Source organism: Oncorhynchus keta, chromosome 28, assembly GCF_023373465.1.
Source record: "Oncorhynchus keta strain PuntledgeMale-10-30-2019 chromosome 28, Oket_V2, whole genome shotgun sequence".
Taxonomy (NCBI): Eukaryota; Metazoa; Chordata; class Actinopteri; order Salmoniformes; family Salmonidae; genus Oncorhynchus; species Oncorhynchus keta.
In genome coordinates this window covers 37795752-37820469 of record NC_068448.1, presented here as the reverse complement: position 1 = coordinate 37820469, position 24718 = coordinate 37795752, and the positions used below count along the sequence as shown (strand labels likewise).

Below are 24718 nucleotides of genomic sequence, written 5' to 3'. Positions count from 1 at the left end.
ACCGGTCACCATTCATTTTCGCATGAGCACAGACCCTCATACTGCTTTTCTACTTTGCGTTAGAGAAAATAGACATATATACGAAAGCGAGATGTCAGCGAATGTCAGCGAAATCAGTCAACCCCTGATGTGTGTCGAATGAGTGCGAGGTGCAGTATAATCCATCATTCCCAATACTAGGCTACATTTTCTTGAACCTGTTCCACATTTCTGCATGCTCTAGTTTGGTTGACTCGATAGGGGACATGCACTGCTTTACTGTAGCTTACAACGAAGGGCAAACTACCCCGTTGAAAAGCCACTGCCCATCAAAAAAGAGAATAAAGGGGAAGTGAACGGTCAGGACTAAAATTAGGGCCATGCATGTGGAAACAAAATATGAACCATCTGGTTGGCTTTTACTTCCTCTGAGCTCCATCCAGAGTTAGAAAGGCCCAGTCTTTCCTCCCATCACTCCCCTATAGTCACTGGAACTGTATTCATAAAGTGTCCCAGGAGTAGCAGCGCTGATCTAGGATCAGGTCCCCTGTGTTCATGTAATCTTATTCAATATGATCTAAAAGTTCAGGTCCCCTAATCTAAAAGGCTACTCAGAAATGCTTTATGAATGCAGGTAATCTAATCTATGAATCAGGTCCCCTAATCTAAAAGCTCAAACTGATCCTGGATCAGCACATCTACTCTGGAACACTTTGTGAATACGGGTCCACGTCACCTAATTTAAAAGGCCGAACTGATCCTAGATCAGCACTCCTACTCTGAGACGCTTTATAAATATGGGCCCTGGAGTACTGCATCTGGCTCCTTAGGGGCTCATTAGGGGATGACTTAACTATGGTGTGTGTGTGTGTGTGTGTGTGTGTGTGTGTGTGTGTGTGTGTGTGTGTGTGTGTGTGTGTGTGTGTGTGTGTGTGTGTGTGTGTGTGTGTGTGTGTGTGTGTGTGTGTGTGTGTGCATCTACTAAGACCAGTGACATCTCCTTTCTTCCCCTCTCCTCCTTTCTTGTCTCCTCCAATCTCCACCTCTTTTAAACGTTAAAATTAGCTCATCCTAAAGCATCCCTCCCTGGATCAAAGTTTTCATTGGATGGCACCTGTATAGTTAGTACACACCACTTTTTGAGGTGTGTGTGTGTGTTTGGTTTAACTGTCCTCACAAAATGATAGTAAAACAAGGACAATTATGAGAAGTGGGGACATTTCACAGGTCCCCACAAGGAAAAGGCTATTTTAGGCTAGGGGTTATGTTTCAGGTTAGGGTTACAATTAGGGTTAGGGGTTAGGTTTATGGTTAGGGGTTTGGGGTTAGGGTTAGATTAAGGGTTAAGGTTAGGGTTAGGGGTTAGGGAAAATTGGATTTTGAATGGGAATCAATTGTTTGGTCCCCACAAGGAGAATTAAAACAAACGTGTGTGTAACAGTGACCCTTACACTCCTCTTGTGAGAACAGAAAAGGATGTGTGTACACTGGGTACAGTATAATATGTGTTAATGTGTCTGTTAATGTGTGTGTCATGGAAAATCAGCCTCCACACAGGCGATTACACAGGTATGCGTTACACCCAGCAGTGACTTGCAACTGACATCTCTGCAGGCAGAGGGGCAGCTGTTCCTGGATCAGCCTCTAGCTAACTGCTTCCTAACAGGGTTCCTAGGCAAGCTACCCCCTCCACACACACACACACACACACACACACACACACACACACACACACACACACACACACACACACACACACACACACACACACACACACACACACACACACACACACACACACACACACACACACACACACACACACACACACACACACACACACACAGAGCAAAAGAGAGCAATGCATGGGAGGATGCTGGGGTGGACTGACCCGTTGCAGCTAGCTAAAGTTAGCTAGATCATGGTTGACACACCTCTGTGTGAGCACAGTCAATGTCAGCCAGCCAGACAGACAGAGCAGTTAGACTCTAACTGATGGTGCCAGTTGAAGATGGAACAAGTTAGATTCGGGTTTCCACTTGGTTCTGAGTGACGGGCCAATCAAGGGGATGCCACATGCTAACTGGACAATTTCACAAAGACAGTGGATTGTAATTCGATGTGTTCTGGAATAGTGCCGTATCTGTCATGGCAGCCAGATTGACCTGTCATGAGCTGATTGACTGGATGGGAAAGGTTGTGTGAGCAAGCACTATTGTATTTATTTAATCTTTATTAGCTGCTGCAAGCACTAGCACACATATGAGTGTGAACACATGTATGCACCCACACACAAAACAGTCTCTCTCCCGCTCTCTTTCTCAATCACTCTTTCTCACTCTTTCTCACTCTCTCTCTCTCTATCACTCTCTATCACTCTCACACACACACACACACACACACACACACACACACACACACACACACACACACACACACACACACACACACACACACACACACACACACACACACACACACACACACACACACACACACACACACACACACACACACACACACAAAGGCATGTCCCCCATGTTTCTGACACACAACCCAGTCACATAGACTGAGAGATGTGTGGGTGGGCTGAGGGGAGCTCATCTCCTCTGGCCTCAGTTTACAAGACTGACTGGCTGCCCTCTTTGTAACTGCACACGCATGTGTGTGCAAATCCGCAAGCACGTGTGTTAACCTCACTCGACAGTGTGCGTTTATCTTCACCCAACGGACAGAACTGCACACCCACACTTAAAAACACGATGCACGATGCAGGTTAATCAGCTACTGCGTATTCCGTCTGACGAATACTGTCAATAGACCAGATACAGTATTTATTTATGTAGTATTTACGCAGCCACAGCATCACATTCACATCCTAGCCATTCAACCAAGACCTCCAATCATTAGATTCCACTCTGCCCCTCAATGTCATACTCTGCCCCTCAATGATTCTTGACTACTTGTTTGCAGGCCTTTCAAAGTGCTAATCCCAGATTGGTCTCTGCTTTCTGCCTCTCAGTACTTCAAACACGACTGGAAGATTTAATCTGTCAAGGCCTCACTCTTCGGTTCAGAGACTTAGCATCCCCAGTTTGGTAAGCTGGTGAAATCATTTAAAATCCCTCAATAACGTTCAATGGGTTCCCCTCGTGGCCAATCTCTCCCTCGCTGCTTTTCTCTGACACCCATTTTACAGACACGTAGTTTGAAACTGGTTTTGAAGATACTTATCATGCACGTGGAGGTGGTGGACAAGGTGTCAGAGAAAACTGCCATCGGCACATACACGAACACGCACACACTTGAGTATACACGCACACACACACACACACACACACGCACACACACACACACACACGGTCATCACTCCGTTTCTAAAACGAATACTAATGCTAACATATTTACGCCTTTTCACACTGCATTATTTTAGCCCAGAGTTATCCTTAAAAGGATTGTTTGGAAAATGGTCAATTACACCCTTTATCTACTTCCCCAGAGTCAGATGAATTTGTGTATACAATTTTTATATATCTGTGTCCGGTATGTCAGAGGTAGTTTCACGAGCCAACGCTAACTAGCATTAGTGCAATGATTAGCAGACTATAGTAGCAAATTGCATGCGAGCTGTTACCATAGACTTCAAGTCATTGTGATATATGTTCCAATACACTTCCAGTCACTGCGCTAATGCTAGTAAGCAATTGCTCTAATGCCAGTCCCTTCAAACTGAACGCAGATACATAAAAATGATATCCACGAGTTCATTGGACTCTGGGGAAGTAGATAAAGGGCCTCATTGCCAAAATCACGAACTATCTCTTTAAGACATTTTAGGTAGGTAGCTTTAGCTAGCCCCTAGGAACATGATCCTAGGCTAGCACTAGTCAGGTGTACCTGCGCCAAAACTCTGGTAATTTTCATCCTATAGCTTGTTCTCCATTTTCATTTTAAATAGTGAACCAACATGTTTTCAGCACTTTTATTTCCATAACTGATCAAAACAAATGTTTTCATGCTCTCTTTTGTCTCACTGTAGAACACATAGTGAGCAACATGTTTGGAACATCAAATCGCAATAAGATAACAGTATCGAACCACAAGACATATAGAATCGTGAGAATTGCAATACATATCTTATTGGCGCCCAGCCATACATTAGAAAGTGCAAGTGTGACGTTGTTTAGTCCTGGACTAAAATCTCTCTTAACCTCGGGCCAAGTGCGGTTAGAACACGACTAGAACTCTCGATCATCTCAGTCATCCCTTCTTCCTTTTGATGTAAAGCTTTAAAATACCAATTTCGCTGTAGCATTCAACGCTAGCCATTTGTGAGTTGAATGCAGGCTCCCAGCTAATGCTAGCAGTCATTGCGGCAGTAAATCTGATGAATTAATAATGAGCGCCTTGACAGCAGAGCACTGGGAGCACCACTGGGGAGCCTGCAAAGATGGAGAGGAGAGTTAAACAGTCTTCTCTCTCGCCTCCTTCTGCAGACTGTCTGCTAAATATCTCAAATGTAAAATGTGCATGTGTGTATTTAAATCAAAGGGCCACAGTCAGACAAACAATATTCGAGATGAGCTGTCCATATCTTATAAGACATAGTAAGACACTGCAGTATGCCTAACCAGTTGGAATGTTTGAGAAATTGGTCTGAAAACATTCCTGACGAAGGGGCATGTCCCTGGTCAAATGTACAGATACTGTATGCAATCCTCTTTTATATTATTTTATATCCGTTTTTATATCACAGCCTACATTTCCCATCCACCCTGTGCAGAGCCTAAAGTAGCTCTGTGCAGATGTTGGTCTCCTACAGTGCAAGGCAGGTCATGAGAATGGCTGGAGGGGGAATTCAATATTAGTCACTGTGACTGGAATTAGCGTGCTACTATAACATAGTCTGTAAGACACTGCCCACCACCGTGCTGGCCTGTGTTCTTTTATCCACAGAAGCTGACGCAGTGTTCCTGCTCAAATCACTTTATTTTCCAGGCCAGTTTACATTAATGTGAAATTCAGTCGCATACAAACAGACGAGTGCACATACCACATACGTACAGAGACACACATAGAGATACAGGCTCGCACATGGCCTGCCAAGATGTGCACACACACAGGCACATATACACATACAGACAACTGCACATACACACACACACACACACACACACACACACACACACACACACACACACACACACACACACACACACACACACACACACACACACACACACACACACACACAAGCATTTAATTGAACGGCGTATACCATGTGTATCCCTTACATACGACTAACCAAGCTTGAAACACACACACACACACACACTATGGTCTTCACTCTTGTTCTGAAACAAATAATAATGCTAAAATACTTTACGCCTCTTCACTCTGCATTATCTTAGCCCAGAGTTATCCTAACCCTGGGCTAAGGACACACACACACACACAGTGGGAGGGGTGTGCATTGCTGCCTCACAAATTCAGGCAGGGACAGAAATAGCCTTTCCTCTAAAGGGGCCGGGGGAGAGTTGGGGGAAAACAATGCCAGAAATGCTTGTCCTCTTCGCTGGGTTTAAAGAGAGCAGCTTCATTCACTTCAACAAACACACACACACTAGGGCTGTGACGATCATGGAATTTTGGGTGGCGTTTTTGTTTTCAGAAAAATGACCACGGTCATCGTTACAATTCTTTGAAATACAAGAAAAATACAAAAATGCTATCCTCTCCTCCCAGTCACGCTTCTCCTCTCTGCTGTTCTGCTAGCCTAGCAGCAGCAGTAAACAATATATCATGCGGAGCAGGCATGCACCTACTCAACGTTTGCTAACCTAGCATGGATATTTCAATATATTTAACGTCACGTAAAATGTATTTCAAATACATGTGGGTATATTTGCATCTTTGGTCAAATGCATGTAATGTCTTAAATGTATGCCAGAGATGAATTTACATACATTTGCATCTTTGCTCAAATGCATGTAATGGCTGACAATTCCAGAAATGCATAGCTAAGATATCTAGTCTACAGGGAGGCCAAAGCAGTTCCTAACTCAGCTTCTTAAATTACTCTGTGCATATTGATCAATGGAGATAATGTTTTGGCAATGATATAATTTAAATTGTGATGACTGAGTAAAACATGCATTTTTAATTTCACCTAATTTGAACATTCTCTCATAAAGAGCACATGTTTAAGCACGTGTCAAAGTGTAGGTCTAGGTCTTGTGCTTCGAATAAGTGGTTTTACAGTGGATGGTTAGCGGTGTTATGGTGCATTCGTGACCAAGTGGGAAGTGGGAATTTAACACATCAGGGAAAAATCCACTTGAACGTCCCCTCCAACTGGTAATTAATGACAAGTTAAATCAGCCATGAATCCCCTTGTGCAACAGGGAGGGACAATTGAATGCAAGATCCACACCCCAAAAAATATATTGCTAAAACATTTCTAGCTTGTTTATCTAATGGTAACAGGGTTGACATGTTATGCTCGACCGCTCAGTTTTTTCACCACAAAACACCAGAAAAGTGTCAAAAAGAGTCGAACCAACTCACCTGCTTTCACAGTATGATTTGACTATTAGACATTCATTGTTTATTTTAAATGAAATATTTCAAAAGGAATAGTTTCACCATATTAAAACGATATTTCAGTCCACGTAACAGGGTTGACTTTAAAATGAGGGACAGACGTAAATGAATCACTAATCACATTTCTTTGGAAATAACTTTGTCAAAGCAACAAAATAACTATGGCCTTACAATAATGGTAAAAACATTTCGTTGTTTTGTGGTAAGTAGGTTAAAATCCTCCTATAAGTCCTATAAGTCACAGAGGGTGCGCAGAGGGTGTGCAGAGGGTGCACAGAGGGGCATGTCAAAATGCTGAATTTTGGTACTTCAGCAAGTCTTTATTCATATTGAAAATCTATTTTATTGAATTGTCCATATGGTTTATATTAAAAGGCACTTCTTCATATAACAGGCTTTTAAAATGCAATATTGGTGCCTAATTTGTACTTAACATATCAAAGAGATGCAAAGGAACTCATTTCATGGAATGACCCAGTACACGTTAAGTTCTGCCCATTGGACATTGTTTTCAAAGTCAAGTTTGTTTGTTTATTTGTCATATGTACATGAAAGACATGGATTCATTACATGACCAATAATGTATCATGTTTGTAGTCATTTTAATAGTAATGTAAATGCATTTTAGTGCTTTTGGTGTGTGTCAAGTACAATAAAAATGCATTTTGACAAAATATACTTAACAAAAATATTAACGCAACATGTAAAGTGTTGGTCCCATGTTTCCTAAGCTGAATAAAAGATCCTAGAAATGTTCCATAAGCACAAAAAGCTTATGTCACGCCTACTCCCGCTCCCTCTCTCCAGCGCTTGACGTCGCCAGTCTACTAACCAACGGCCCTGGAAAACAACCATCATTACACACACCTGCTCCCCATCATTACGCACACCTGCTCCCCATCATTACGCACACCTGGACTTCATCATCACCTTGGTGTACCTTTATTTAGCCCTCAGTAGCCTCAGGTATCAGGCAGTATTGGTTTGTTTTCATGTTCAGTATGCATCCAGTTTTCTTCATTTGCCTTGCTTTATTGTTATTAAACTCTATATCTTCCAGAAGGTCAAGGAACAGGGTCATCTACTCCACCAACACAACAACCAGCTGGTGCAACTGGGTACGGCCATGGAGGAGGTCCTCCACATTCTCCACCACCTGGACACCACCAGCGAGACTCTCCATACCCATCAAAGGGCCTCTTACCACGGGTCGTCACAGTGAGCCAGTCCCCCAGCCCACCCAGCCGTCCGCCCAGGTCAGCAATGACCTACTGTTCCTTCAGGAGAAGTATGACAGTACTCCATCAAAATGCCGTAGCTTCCTACTCCAGTGCTCCGTCTATCAGACAGCAGCCCTCACCACAGAGAGGTCCCAGGTTGCCACGGTAATTTCCCTGCTGACTAGACGGGCGTTGGTGTGGGCTACAGCCGCCTGGGAGAGAGGAGAGGAGGACCTGAGTTCCTATGAGAGGTTCATGGCTCTGTTCAGGGCAGTCTTCGACCATTCTCCAGAGGGCAGAGAGGGAGGTCATTGACTTCTCCAACAACAGCAGGGTGCCCTCACCTTTTGGACTGTGGCAGCCTCTACCGGATGGAATGAGCTGGCGTGCCGCAATTTCTTCTGGAAAGGACTGTGCGAAAAGGTCCAGATGGAGTTGGCATGACAACCTATCCTTGGGCGCACTCATCGCTATGGACATCCGTCTGGATAATCTTCTTCGGGATTGTAAGTGCCCACCTCACCACTCGCCTCCCTACTTTGGCTATCCTGAGGCAGAGCCTATGGAGCCTGAACCTACAATTTGATTTTCTGGATGTTTTTTCTCATTTTGTCTGTCATAGTTGAAGTGTACCTATGATGATAATTACAGGCCTCTCTCATATTTTAAAGTGGGAGAACTTGCACAATTGGTGGCTGACTAAATACTTTTTTTGCCCCACTGTATATCTCCCTCACTGACTTTAAGCATCAGCTATCTGAGCAGCTTACCTATTGCTGCAGCTGTACACAGCCCATCTGTAAATAGCCCATCCAACTACCTACCTCATCCCCATATTGTTTGTATTTACTTTTTTTGCTATTTTGCACACCAGTATTTCTACTTGCACATCATCATCATCTGCACATCTATCACTCTAGTGTTAATTTGCTAAATTGTAATCACGCCCAATTTTTCAGCTTTTGATTTATTAAAAAAGTTTGAAATATCCAATAAATGTCTTTCCACTTCATGATTGTGTCCCACTTGTTGTTGATTCTTCACAAAAAATACAGTTTTATATCTTTATGTTTGAAGCCTGAAATGTGGCAAAAGGTCGCAAAGTTCAAGGGGGCCGAATACTTTCGCAAGGCACTGTACATAGGAGAAAAGGTCTAAGAGAATCCTTCCTAATTTAATTTGGAATATTCTCCCCAGAGGCCAATCCACCATCACCACCACCACCATCAAAAAACAGATGAAATAAAAAGAATGGGAAATGCAGCGGGAGCTTTTAACTAAAGAGCAGAAAAGAGGAGGACCTCATCAGGTCTGCCACAAGGATACAGGAGGACACAAACTCAGCAAAAAAAGAAACGTCCCTTTTTCAGGACCCTGTCTTTCAAAGATCATTCGTAAAAATCCAAATAACTTCACAGATCTTCATTGTAAAGGGTTTAAACACTGTTTCCCATGCTTGTTCAATGAACCATAAACAATTAATGAACATGCACCTGTAGAACGGTCGTTAAGACACTAACAGCTTACAGATGGTAGGCAATTAAGGTTACAGTTATGAAAACTTAGGACACTAAAGAGGCCTTTCAACTGACTCTGAAAAACACCAAAGGAGGACTGTAGATGTGGACAGGGCAATAAATTGTAATGTCTGTACTGAGAGAAGCATAAGACAGTGCTCCAGGGAGACAGGACAGGCAGCTGATCGTCCTCGCAGTGGCAGACCACGTGTAACAACACCTGCACAGGATCGATACATCCAAACATCACACCTGCAGGACAGGTACAGGATGGCAACAACAACTGCCCGAGTTACACCAGGAACGCACAATCCCTCCATCAGTGCTCAGACTGTCCGCGAGTAGGCTGAGGGAGGCTGGACTGAGGGCTTGTAGGCCTGTTGTAAGGCATGTCCTCACCAGACATCACCAGCATCAACGTCGCCTATGGGCACAAACCCACCGTCGCTGGACCAGACAGGACTGGCAGAAAGTGCTCTCCACTGACGAGTCGCTTTTTTGTCTCACCAGAGGTGATGGTCGGATTCACGTTTATCGTCAAAGAAATGAGCGTTACACCGAGGCCTGTACTCTGGAGCGGGATCGAGGTGGAGGGTCCGTCATGGTCTGAGGCGATGTATCACAGCATCATCGGACTGAGCTTGTTGTCATTGCAGGCAAACTCAATGCTGTGCGTTACAGGGAAGACATCCTCCTCCCTCATGTGGTACCCTTCCTGCAGGCTCATCCTGACATGACCCTCCAGCAGGACAATGCCACAACCATACTGCTTGTTCCTGCAAGACAGGAATGTCAGTGACCTGCATGGCCAGCGAAGAGCCCAAGATCTCAATCCCATTGAGCACGTATGCAACCTGTTGGATCGGAGGGTGAGGGCTAGGGCCATTCCCCCCAGAAATGTCCGGGAACTTGCAGGTACCTTGGTGGAAGAGTGGGGTAACATCTCACAGCAAGAACTGGCAAATCTGGTGCAGTCCATGAGGAGGAGATGGTCTTATGGTCATACAAATATTTACACATCAGTTATTAAAGACATCAGTTTCAATCTAAGAAACAATGGAACTCAATATGAATCTACTGTATGTATGCATTCATCTGCAGCGGAACATGGGTGTAAATGTGCTGACACCTGCTGGACGACAGTGCCATTGCAATATGCCAGAACAGTTCTCAATGAGTATGTTTACACACGCACTAATAATTTGATATTAAACTGATTATACAATTTAATTTTAAAAACTCTAAAATGTAATAATTTACAATAATTTGATATTAAACTGATTATACAATTTCATTTTAAAAACTCTAAAATGCTGTTTGGAGAACTGCAAAAATGACCCCAGCCTTTATCACACTGGTTGCTATAACTTTAGCTATACAAATAGCCATTCCACGTTAACTCACATTAACTCAGCACCGGGAATAAAAACTATTGAATAATTGAATACTTACAGAGGGATCTGTTAGCGGAAAAAGTATTTTATTAACAAAAGGTAAACAAATATGTTTGCTTAACAATACAATTTTGTTGAGCATTTTTACAGCGAATTTCTTGCATTTCTACACATTTTGCCGCGACTTATTACATGTTAATATGATATCTGAGTGAGAGTGACTAACAAAATCAATGGGGGACCACTGGATGTCAGGACCCCTCGGCACAAGCCCTTCGTGCCTGTTCGGTAATTCGGCCATGATTACTACAAGTTTACTGTGGATAGCTGGTTAGACTAACTCAACTGATTTACCAATAAATAATATATGGTTGGAATAATACTGTGAAATTGGATAATGCCCTTTTAATGTAAGAGCTGTTTGAAAAGATTGCCAGCCATTTCAGCCTCTTTTGGTGGGATGGAGTTTTGGCCTACCATGGTGGTCAATTAGTTAATAGACCAATAGGAAAGAGAGTTCCAAACCTCTCTGCCAATGACAGCACATTTTCAGTTTTCCCCTCCCCAATCAGACCCCTCCCAGAGAAATTGCCCTTTGCCAAGAAACTATTTTAAGTATTTAATTGTTACCCAGAAATTATTTCATATTGAGATAAAAATGGCTGCATTCGGCCTTTAACTGACATTGGCTAATTAAGTGACTTCTAATTACTACACACAGCCTATGTAATTGTCACCATATTAGCTAACGTCATAGTCAACATAGCTAATAGAACTAACATTAACGTGCTAGAAAACCCACTACAATCATGCAGTACAATTACAAGGGCTAGCCCCAGTAGCAAATTAATAAAAACCGGAAGAGTTCAGTGTTCGATAGCCTGAGCGAGCTAGCTTACATAAATTACATTCCTCTCTGTTTGAGCCGGGTGTTTGAGTAAGCTAAATTAGCTAGCTGCATTAGCTAGCTAAGTACTGTAAGTTTAAAAAAATATAACTCTCCCTGCTGCTTCTCCTTAATTTGTGAAGAAATGAATTTGTTCAAAACAGTTCAACTATTGTCTTTCTCATGCTGCAAGAGCTCTGATACACAATATATACAGAAGTATGTGGACACCCCTTCAAATTAGTGTATTCGGGCTATTTCTGCAACACCGTTGCTGACAGGTGTATAAAATCGAGCACACAGCCATAGACTCTTGAGCAGTGGAAACGTGTTCTCTGGAGTGATGAATCACACTTCATCATCTAGAAGTCTGATGGACGAATCTGGGTTTGGCGGATGCCAGGAGAACGCTATGTGCCCCAATGCATAGCGCCAACTGTAAAATTTGGTGGAGGAAGAATAATGGTTTGGGGCTGTTTCCATGGTTCTGGCTAGGCCCCTTAGTTCCAGTGATGGGAAATCTTAACACTACAGGATACAGTGACATTCTAGATGATTCTGTGCTTCCAACTTTGTGGCAACAGTTTGGGGAAGGCCCTTTCCTGTTTCACCATGACAATATGTATTTTTTTTATTCCACCTTGATTTAACCAGGTAAGGCCAGTTGAAAACAAGTTTTCATTTACAACTGCGACCTTGGCCAAGATAAAGCAAAGCAGTGCGACACAAACAACAACACAGAGTTACACATGGAATAAACAAACGTATGGTTAATAACACATTAGAAAAAGTCTATATACAGTGTGTGCAAATGGCGTAAGGAGGTAAGGCAATAACTAGGCCATAGTAGCAAAGTAATTACAATTTAGCAAATTAACACTGGAGTGATAGATGTGCAGATGATGATGTGCAAGTAGAAATACTGGTGTGCAAAATAGCAAAAAAAGTAAATACAAACAATATGGGGATGAGGTATGAGAGCATACAGGTCACAGTGGTGGGTAGTATATGGGGCTTTGGTGACAAAACGAATGGCACTGTGATAGACTGCATCCAGTTGGCTGAGTAGAGTGTTGGAGGCTATTTTGTAAATGACATCGCCGAAGTCAAGGATCTGTAGGATAGTCAGTTTTACGAGGGTATGTTTGGCAGTGTGAGTGAAGGAGTTGTTTAATATGAGACTGGAAGGAGAGTTTACAGTCTAGCCAGACACCAAGGTATTTGTAGTTGTACACATATTCTAAGTCAGAACCGTCCAGAGTAGTGATGCTAGACGGGCGGGAGGGTGCGGGCAGCAATCGGTTGAAGAGCATGCATTTAGTTTTACTAGCGTTTAAGAGCAGTTGGAGGCCATGGAAGAAGTGTTGTATGGCATTGAAGCTCGTTTGTAGGTTTGTTAACACAGTGCCCAAAGAAGGGCCAGATGTATACAGAATAGTGTCGTCTGCGTAGAGGTGGATCAAGGAATCACCCGCAGCAAGAGCGACATCGCTGATATATACAGAGAATTGAACCCTGTGGTACCCCCATAGAGACTGCCAGAGGTCCAGACAACAGGCCCTCAGATTTGACACACTGAACTCTATCCGAGAAGTAGTTGGTGAACCAGGCGAGGCAGTCATTTGAGAAACCAAGGCTGTTGAGTCTGCCGACAAGAATACGTTGATTGATAGAGTCGAAAGCCTTGGCCAGGTTGCTGAATACGACTGCACGGTACTGTCTTTTATCGATGGTGGTTATGATATCGTTTAGTACCTTAAGCGTGGCTGAGGTGCACCGGTGACCAGCTCGTAAACCGGATTGCAGAACGGAGAAGGTACAGTGGGATTCGAAATGATCGGTTTGTTAACTTGGCTTTCGAAGACTTAAGAAAGGCAGGGCAGAATGGATACAGGTCTGTAACAGTTTGGATCTAGAGTGTCACCCCCTTTGAAGAGGGGGATGACCACGGCAGCTTTCCAATCTTTAGGAATCTCAGACGATATGAAAGAGAGGTTAAACAGACTGGTAATAGGGGTTGAAACAACAGCGGCATATAATTTTAGAAAGAGAGGGTCCAGATTGTCTAACCCAGCTGATTTGTATGGGTCCAGGTTTTGCAGCTCTTTCAGAACATCTGCTATCTGGATTTGGGTGAAGGAGAAGCTGGGGAGGCTTGGGCAAGTAGCTGCGGGCGGTGCGGGCTGTTGGCCGGGGTTGGGGTAGCCAGGAGGAAAGCATGGCCAGCCGTAGAGAAATGCTTATTGAAATTGCCCCCGTGCACAAAGCAAGGTCCATACAGAAACTGTTTTTTCAAGATCGGTGAGGAAGAACTTGACTGTTCTGCACAGAGCCCTGACCTCAACCCCATCAATCACCTTTGGGATGAATCGGAGCGCCGACTGCGAGCCAGGCTTAATCACCCATCAGCAGTGCACAATCTAACTAATGCTAATGTGGCTGAATGGAAGCAAGTCCCCGCAGCAATGTTCCAACATCTAGTGGACAGCCTTCCCAGAAGAGTGGAGGCTGTTATAGCAGGAAAGGGGGGACCAACTCCATATTAATGCCCATAATTTTAGAATGAGATGTTCAACGAGCATGTGTCCACATACTTTTGGTCATGTACGTAGTGTAGGTTGGAGGACGTCCTCCGGAAGTCGTCATAATTACTGTGTGAGTCTATGGAAGGGGGTGAGAACCATGAGCCTCCTAGGTTTTTTATTGAAGTTATGTACCCAGACGAGGACAGATTCTTTCCCCCGCTTCATTTCAAATAATGTCCGCCATTAATTTTAAGAAATCTTGCGTCATATTTTACGTGGTTGCGTTATATTTCCGTGCATACTTTGTGTTGAAGCTTGCATCAATTCATGCTTCAAAACACAGTATGTACAAATGGAGTACACATTTGAGAAGTGCCCTCCGGACTCCGTTTAGCCTACTTTGACTTGGACTCATACATACCCTCCTGTGCTCCAATTTGTGTGCTCTGAGGACGGTATATGCATTTTAAGAAACACCCAGTGTGTTTTAATCGGTTAATTGGTGACATGCACATATTTAGTATAGTTTCATCTAAAAATGATAGCTTTTTGAATGTTTTACTATTTTAATTTATATGAAATTCACCGAGTAGGATGGTCCTCCCCTTACTCCTCTCAGGAACCTCCAATGGTGGAGGTCGCTAGCTACAGTTGTGTCTTCAATGGCATCGTGGCATCATGTGGGCGAGCGGTTTGCTGATGTCAAGTTGTTGCCCCGTGGTGGGGCTGGGGTTATGGTATGGGCAGGCATAAGTTACGGACAATGAACACAATGGAATTTTATTGATGGAAATTTGAAAGCACAGAGATATCGTGATGAGATCTTGAGGCCCATTTTGTCGTGCCATTCATCCGCCGCTATCACCTCATGTTTCAGCATGATATGGCACGGTCCCATGCCGCAAGGATCTGTACACAATTCCTTGAAGCTCAAAATGTCCCAGTTCTTCCATGGCCTGCATACTCACCAGACTTGTCACCCATTGAGCATGTTCGGGATGCTCTGGATTGATGTCTACAACAGCGTGTGCCAGTTCCTGCCAATATCCAGCAACTTCGCACACCCATTGAAGAAGAGTGGGACAACTCTATGTCGAAGGTGATGTGTCATGCTGCATGAGGCAAATGGTGGTCACATTAGATTCTGACTGGTTTTCTGATCCACATCCCTACTATTTTTCAAGGTATCTGTGACCAACAGATGCATATCTGTATTCTCAGTCATATGAAATCCATAGATTAGGGCACAATGAATTTATTTCAATGAAAGTATTTCAATTGTGTGGCCCCTTTCAACCTGCATTGATATCAGAAGTCTGATGGCACTATAATTCAGAAATGGTTGAATGTTGCTTTTATATTTTTGTTCAGTGTAGTTCATTTAACCATCAGACTTCTGATACCAATGCAGGATGAAAGTGGACCATAAAATGGTGAACCGTTATTTTAAAAAATGGTATTGAAAAGTATTTTGAAAATACAATTTACAGCTCTCGGATATATCATTGGAGTGTAATTCAGCCCAGTGTAATACAAAATACTCAGAAGTAATTAAAAAAAAGATATTTCAAAGGCATGTAACATAAATACTGCCCATATCTGCTAGCTACTTAGTGGAAATATTAACAGTACAGTCACAGCAGCATAACATTTGATTAACACTTGATAACACTTGATTTAGCCTACGTCATCAATATTTGGTTTGGTTGGTTGATACGCACAGCAGAGAGAGGCAAGATGTGGGGAGCTGCACATGTGTCAGGGCAGCAGCAACACATGTAGTCTACACCCTAGTTCAAGGTTTACATAGCTGATTCAAATAACCAACTCATCATCAAGCTTTAATTATTTGAATCAGCTGTGTAGTGAAAGGGCAAAACCAAAACGTGCACCCAGGGGGCCCAGGACCGAGTTTGGGAACCCCTGCTTCAGCTAACCACCATACTAATATATCCGCACAAGCTACTGGCCAGCCAGCCATATATTATCAGTTAGAAATGGTGATTTGTGTTATGTAGTTATTATTTGATACGAGCATTAAAGATAAATCATAATCAGTAAAAGAAATTGAGCTAGTTAACAAGCCGATTTACATCAGTCATCAACATCAATGATCAGCTGAACTTTTCCCGATGTCAGTCATGTGTTTAGGAGGCACTGTAACTAGCTTGCTTACAATTTGTGATGAGTCAGTGTGTAGTTGCAGAAATGAATAGGCCTATGCTCAAAAATGTAAAGGCATTTGTTACGTTAGGAATTTCAAGATATTAATTATAAAAGTTTAAAAAACATCAAGCGGGGGGGGGTGCCCTTTTTATTTTGAGACCCTGAAAGGTCTGTGCACAGCCCTGGTAAGCACTGCTTTGTATCGGACAACCAACGTAAAACCTTAAGAAATTGAAAAATGATAAGGAAAAACCATGATCAAGACTTGACCATTCTTTGCTTTGTCTGACTGTAAATAACATACTTTCAAGATAAGGAAAAACCAGAGCATCTTTGTAAATAAGTACATAATGAAAATTTAGTGAAGGAAAGTACTCACATAACAAAGTTTAACGGCATCTTCCCATAACACACTTTCACAAATAAGGAGAAACAAAAAGGCACGACTGCCATCAATTACATATCAATGTAGAGCCGATGACAGCATTCGATATATACACCCAGATGAGTTGATAACAGAAAGTAATTATAGCTTAGTGTGGGGAAACTTCAGAGGACGGCCAACAAACTACTCACCAGACCTGGGTTCAAATACTATTTGAAATATTTTACATACTTTCTGCATTTGCTTTAGCCTGCTTGGAGTGCCAGATGGGCAGGGTGTGTCATTTTGTGACTATTGCATTGGTTCCATTGCACCAGACAAACTGAATCAGGAACAGCTAAATTATTTGAAATGATTTCAAGTTGTATTTGAACCCAGGTGTGCTACGCACAGGCCAGGCCAAACTCCAGTCAGTCAGAGAGAGCCATCTTCACAAGCAATTTGGCCTGAGTAACTCGAGAGCACAATGACCTGTCGCACTCAAGCGATTGCTCACAGAAGAAAACCTTGTTCTGAGACAACGAGTCACGGGGATCATGGGATGTCATGTGTCATACAGTCATGTCATATCCCCGAGTCTATTCTGCATGGCTTCAGGTCAAAACAGCAACTGTCTTTCAATCACCAATTTGGTGGCGAAAATGACTTGTGAACAGTGACACTCGAAGTAACTGATCTCTTATTTTGAACAGAGCTGAAAGTAGTTTACATTGCTTGTGATGTCCCCAGAGTACATTCCTTTAATGCACTGGTTCTCAATCCTGATCCTGGGGATCCCAAAGGGGGGCACGTGTTTGTTTTTACCCTAGCACTACACAGCTGATTCAAATGATCGACTCATCAAAAGGCTTTGATCGTTTGTCATCTTACCCTCACAACATAATAGGGTCAGTTGACACCTCTGGTGATTACACCAGACACCAGCCAGTCCCAGTTTGCTCCCTCCCCCTTGGCCCTAACTCCATCCATATTTGCAGATGTGCACAGTGAAAGCAATATTTTGCGGAAGCTCCACCACTACACTACTGTCCAGACCCTTCAGATCTCCAAACATAGAACTGTTAAGGCCAAGGGGAAGCGGTAGAAAGTGCATTTGGATAGGTTGTAACTCTGAAGGAAATGCTGGATGAAACTCTGAAGTCGTGTTCCCATGCGCAGACATTGCATTCATCAACCAACGACTGTGTAATCGACTGACAGATTGCTATAACATATGATGTGGTTATATGATACTTAAATTACCTATCCAGGCATTGTAAGATCTGGCATGCATCAGCAACGCGAGGGCAGAGGAACGCAACATGAAGCAATTTCAGCTGAACTGAGGCAAGTTCACCTGACTTCCACAGCGGGTTTGGTTTATTTGTATCCTATCCTATAATGCCACACAACGCTCCAATGCTGTGCTGTCTATACTCAACAAAACATTATCATGTAAAATTCACATAATAGTCCTATATGCAATCTTACCCTCCCACATAATGAGGGTGTCTGCCAGGATTGGGGTCTATTCTGAATTGAGTTGCGGCTTTCTCTTTAATTCCAATTCAATTCTTGAATTTTAATTAACACTTTACAAAAATATAAATGCAAAATGCAACAATTTCAAGATTTTACTGTGTTACAGTTTACATAAGGAAATCAGTCAATTGAAATAATTTCATTAGGCCCTAATCCATGGATTTCGCATGGATGGGCAGGGGCACAAGCATGGGTTTGTCTCGGAGGGCATATAGGCCCACCCACTTGGGAGCCAGGCCCACCCACTGGGGAGCCAAGCCCAGCCAATCAGAATGAGGTTTTCCCCACTGAAGGGCTTTATTACAGACAGAAATACTCCTCAATTTCATCAGCTGTCTGGGTGGCTGGTCACAGGCAATCCCGCAGGTGAAGAAGCTGGATGTGGAGGTTCTGGGCTGATTTGGTTACACATCTTCTGTGTTTTTTGGTCCATTTGGACCTACTGCCAAATTCTCTAAAACGACATTGGAGGCGGTTTATGGTGGAGAAATGAACATTACATTTTCTGGGAACAGCTCTGGTGGACATTCCTGCAGGCAGTCAAAACTTGAGAACTCTTGAGATCTCTGGCATTGTGTTTGTTGTGTGACAAAACTGCACATTTTAGAGTGGCCTTTTATTGTCCTTAGCATAAGGTGCACCTGCGTAATGATCGTACTGTTTAATCAGCTTCTTGATATGCCACACCTGTCAGGTGGTTGGATTATCTTGGCAAAAGGAGAAATGCTCACTAAAAGGTACGTAAACAACTATGTGTACAGCATTTGAGAGAAATAAGCTTTTTGTGCGAATGGAACATTTCTGGGATCTTTTTTTTTCAGCTCATGAAACATGGGACCAACACTTTAGATGTTGCGTTAATATTTTTGTTTAGCATCATTTGAATTGGCCACGCCCCACAGGAAGCAGAATCTGAATTGAATTTGAATCAAAGGACCTAGAACTTAAAGGGCAACTGCCCCTAAAAAACAGCTTCTCAGTAAGAAAGAAGCCTTTGTGGCATTGACATGAGTCAGAAACATGTATTCTTCTGTCAAAATGTACTACAAAGTGTAAATAGGATACTGTGTCAGCGTGGGTTCTATTCCTGCCCAAGCCCTTCTGGCACAAATAACGTAATCTCCCATTTGACTTGATGTATTAACACATTTCAAATATGGACAGTCCAGGATAATTTTACTCCCGATCTTGATAAGAAATGACCATACCAGGCACTTTTGGATAACATGAATAGTAAATAAATACAATTATAAAAGTTCAGCAAAATTAGTTTCCATTCACACAAAGTTTCGGATAAATTGTTACAGATTGGCTGTGGTAAATGAGGAAATACTTTATTTCTAGTCTGTTCAAAAAGGACTAAATTGTTTGGATTACAATACCAACAAGAGGGCGAACATATCTTGACTGACTTTGGTTGCAAGCAGCACTAAGTTAGAGAGGAAGAGGCGAAGCGAGTGGGCTCACTCTCGCAAAAATAAGTCCAGAATAAGCCCAATGTGTTTCTATGGGCTTAATATGCAGGCCTAAACTTGTCGCCTGGATTCCTGCCTTTGGGACGACTACCGTTGTTAGGGTGGAGCAATGAGCATCTCGTCAATATTTACAGATCTGCGACTAAGGTAACATCGAAATATTTTTTTTAGGGAACGGTGATGATGTAACCAACAATGGTTGGAATTGAGATCAGTTGTGCAGGTGAATTTTGATGGTTTAACGTATATTGATGGTTTCACGAGACATCAGTTGGCGATAATCTAGTGTCATCGATGGTTATAATAGGCCCCTTGCTATTTGATTATATTCCAATAGGCTACATTTTGTAGGCTACCCGTTAGCCTATCAATAGTCACATAATGAAAGGTGTGAAAACCAATAATCTGCTGTTTGTGTTTCCCTGGCTAAATTGGTAAGTTGATTTGGGCCATCAGTTGATTGACAGATGTAGGCCTCCAGTGTGGATGCTCGTCCACGTTTTATAGTGTATAATTTGCGGAAGTGGGTAGAGTGATGAAAATCCGTACCTAAATAAAAGTAGTGTTACTTAGATTGTAATTTACTCAAGTAAAATTTGCTTTCTAAAGAAACTATTCAAGTAAGAGTAAAAAAGTATCCACTCAGAAAAGTACTTAAGTACTAGGTACAAATGTAGTTTTTACACCTTATGGTAAACTGTGACAGAATACAACTGAGTGCAATTGTGATTTGACATTCCTTTATTATTAAAGCCTGCCAGCACCATCTTGCAGATGTCCCCCAGCACAGGTAGTTTTAATGAAGAATGACATCAAGCAGTCCATTGGCTGTACAGTTTCAATGACGGTGATGTTGGTGAATGTATACTAAAAAGATTTGGAGTTTGGACACAGCAACTCATTCAAGGGTTTTTCTTTATTTTTACTATTTTCTACATTGTAGAATAATAGTGAAGACATCAAAACTATGAAATAATAAGTATGGAAACATGTAGTAACCAAAGCAGCCACCCATTGGCCTTGATGCCAGCTTTGCACACTCTTCGCATTCTTTCAACCAGCTTCATGAGGTAGTCACCTGGAATGCATTTCAATTAACAAGTGTGCCTTGTTAAAAGTCAATGTGTGGAATTTCCTTCTTAATGCGTTTGAGCCAATCAGTTGTGTTGTGACAAGGTAAGGGGTGGTATACAGACGATAGCCCTATTTGGTAAAAGGCCAAGTCCATATTATGGCAAGAACAGCTCAAATAAGCAAGGGGAAACGACAGTCCATCATTACTTTAAGACATTAAGGTCAGTCAATACGGAAAATTTCAATAACATTGAAAGTTTCTTCAAGTGCAGTCGCAAAAAAACATCAAGTACTGTGATGAAACTGGCTCAAAAATAAAGACAAATCCTTGAATGAGTAAGTCGCTCTGGATAAGAGCGTCTGCTAAATGACTTAAATGTAAATGTAAGTGTGTCCATACTTTTGAATGGTACTGTATGCAAATCAGACACATTTTACCATGGAATTAAATTGATGTCAATACATTTTTTATTTTTTTGCATTCTAGCTAACCCTAATCCTTTTCCTAACCTTAACATACTCCTCCTAACCTGCTATGTTACGAAAAGTACATTTTTTGCCAAAAGCTGTGTCCCTTCTAGATTTACCCTTCATCCTCCTTCTCTTTCCTTTCCACTTTGAAGGGTATTTTCTATTTTATTCTCCTCTCCTTTGGTTGTGCCTTTACAAGCTGTCAATAAAAAGACAAAAAAAAATGGATTTCTTGTATATGGTACAAAAAAGTTTACTGAGATGATACACTGACAGAGATGCTTATAGACCCATAAAAACAGAATGACACACACACACACACACACACACACACACACACACACACACACACACACACACACACACACACACACACACACACACACACACACACACACACACACACACACACACACACACACACACACACACACACACACAGAGCAAAAGAGAGCAATGCATGGGCGGATGCTGGGGTGGACTGACCCGTTGCAGCTAGCTAAAGTTAGCTAGATCATGGTTGACACTGCAGCTACAGTAGTTAGCTAGCTTAGCCAGTTTATTTAGTGGCAACCAATAGGTAACTAGCTATTTCCACACACATCTAATTAATCTGTTCACTCTTTATGCCAATGACAAGGTGGATAGACAAACAGAGATCATATGGGGAGCTAAAAAAAAAATTCTCAGCCAACGCTAACTAACTAGTCATTTGTTTTGCACTCATCGAAACACCATTTCAACACAATAATTATATTTTAGAAATACTAATCTTACTCCAGAAATATATAACATTACAAAGGCAGAAGGTAATTAAAGCGCAACTTACCTTAGATTGTGTCTGGCTGAGAAACAAAGAACAAAAAAATCCTCAGAAATGACTTGAGTAAGAGTACAAGTACAGCCCAAAGAGAGTAAGTAGAAAAGTACTAGTTTCTCCAAAAGTTCTAAGGTCAACAATGGGCCGGATTCGAACCCATGTCTGCGCTAGCATATGTGTGCCGTTGTCAGCAGCTGCTGGTGCTGAGATAAACATAAATGCATTTTACCTAATGCTTGCCTTGAACATATGATAAAATAAATAATCTAAAAACATGGATTTACCCTAACAACAAAATACATCTACCCCCTACAAATATTGTAAATTTATTACAATCCACATAAGAATTCACACGAGACGCGCGGAAGCCTGCACGTAGCTTACATCGGCTACTTGAACTGTCGCACAGTAGACCTCCAGTCTAAGTTGTTGTATATCCTACAAACACCACTCCTAGCTGCCACCTGGCGGCAATTCTAAATATTAAAAATCCCTTCAAATCCTCCTGCTGCAGGATTATTTTCCTTCTGTGACAAAATTGGTCATATTAAGATCCGACATCTGTAACACCTCATGACAAAGACAAATACTGTTTTACATCTTTGAGTTGTGATCAAACTAATATTTGAAATGGTATGTGTATTCTTTGCATTAATATATTTTGATGAAAGATTTGTCAAATTAATGAGATGTTCACGTCTCAGTTGAATTGGTTTGAATTCAATTCTACTTGCTTCAATTCAAATAACATTCTAATTATTCTTCCTGTGAGGTGTGGCCAATTCAAATTCAATTCAAATACACTGTTTGAATTTACTTAAACTCAGACATTCGGAATTGACCCCAACCTTGGTGTCTGCTGTCATGTAAAGAATGGTAACCATTGCCAGTGTATACATTCATATAAAATGTGTTGTTGAACAACACAATTTATGTGTAGTGTCTACTCTGACACATTTTGTGTCACTTCCTGCAATTAATGTGTTAAAAGCTGAAAACCATACAACACATGCTAAATGTGCTTGATTATTGACTTTGCAGATCCGACGTCATTGTGCATCTAGGCCACGGTCCCACACTGTGACCCACACGCAACACACTATGAGAAGTTCAACTGACAGCCTGGAGTGAGCCAGCTAGCAGGAGGAATAAGAAACAAGAACAAGGTAAATGTACTCTTTATAAGAATAAGGGGAACATTTGATACGGGTAACATTTTAGCCCTGTTTTATACAAATAGTAAATGTCCCAGTTAATTTGAACCTGTTTTCCTCCATAATGCACTGTAAGCTATACAAATAAATAGAGTCACACACTCAATATATATTTTTGGCATCTGAGGTAAGTTCTCCTAGAACTTGTAAGGTTCTGTATCTAAGCTAGCAGTTGGCTAATGTTAACCGAAGTAAATGATTGGGCAACTTTTTAGTTCTCGTCATGTTTTATTGTAAAGATATTTTGTGTTTGTTTGGTTTCAGCCTGGAACTAGCATCCGTTCCCTGTACGGTGTGCCTTCGCCTTCTGAACAGAGCAGCCCACCAGCCGAACATTGCGAGGAACGACAACGTTGCCATCCGACTGGAGGATGAGGGCCTAACCTGAGCAATTGACAAACTCTTCAAGCTGTACTGGGTTAGCAACTTATCATATCCGATCCAACTTCAGTCTGTTCTCCTGTATCCCAGGTACAACATTCTGAGTGGGTCTCTCTGGACTGCATATCTAACTGACTGACATAATAAATATCTTGTTTGAGGTGTTTCAAGAATGATATTTAGCATGTACAAAATGTGTTTCATGTAAGATTCTGTATGTGGAGCACTGTATGAATTGAATAAAGGGCTATTTGTTTTCTACATGTGTTTCCCAATCATTTACAGAATTGTAAAGTGGATTTAAGTGGAATAGAACACAACGTGTAAAAAAAAAAAAAAAAATTGACACTCCCCTATGTCTAGTTAGGGATGACACGTACATTGGGTGAAAAAGAGACTCAATTCCTTTTACGTTAACTTTTTGCGAATCCAATCAGTTTTCCACATTGATTCAACGTCATCACATTTTTTTTAAATGACTTGGTTTTGGACATTTAGTTGTTTGTCAATGGCAGAGCTGTCCCTAAGGCTTTAACAGGAGAGAATCCTCTAATCCAGGGGAACAGACTAAAAGCTGAGCCCGGGCCGCACCCCGGTGTGCTCACACTCCAAAAAAGACCTACTGCTATCAGGCACGATAATCCTTCCCATTGGCTATTTATGGATGCCAACTGTAGAGATAATGGACTCGTTATACCTTCACAGAAAACTGCCACCTTTCATTCTCGTAAATAGTTCCTTGAGATTGCCGTTAAATCAGCAGTGTGTGGCTGATTCCCTCTGTCTTCTCTCTCAGGCTGTATACGTTATGGACAGTAGGCCTTGCTATGGACAGTAGAACAATCTACCATTCTAATCTCATACATTGAGCCTGGCTTGAGGATGAGGATAATCTCCTCCCCTTTACCTAAAACTCATCCCAATCTCATTGCTAACCTTTAGCCCTTATCTTGCTAAACCTTTGAGAACTTCAACCTCAATATTATGCCTGCCCAAGGCCATAAGCCCAGTGGAGGAGTGCAAAATAGATCGTATTTCCTTAGGTGCTGGTTTACTAAAGATGTGTTAGGACTGTACCTCATCTCTA

At 42.0% G+C, this 24718-nt stretch overlaps 1 protein-coding gene across 3 annotated transcripts in view; it reads right to left on the bottom strand.

The window, feature by feature from the left end:
* The window catches only part of LOC118361258 (voltage-gated potassium channel subunit beta-2-like), a 103691-nt gene that overhangs the window by 46124 nt on the left and 32849 nt on the right, over window positions 1–24718 (bottom strand). The window lies entirely within an intron of this gene.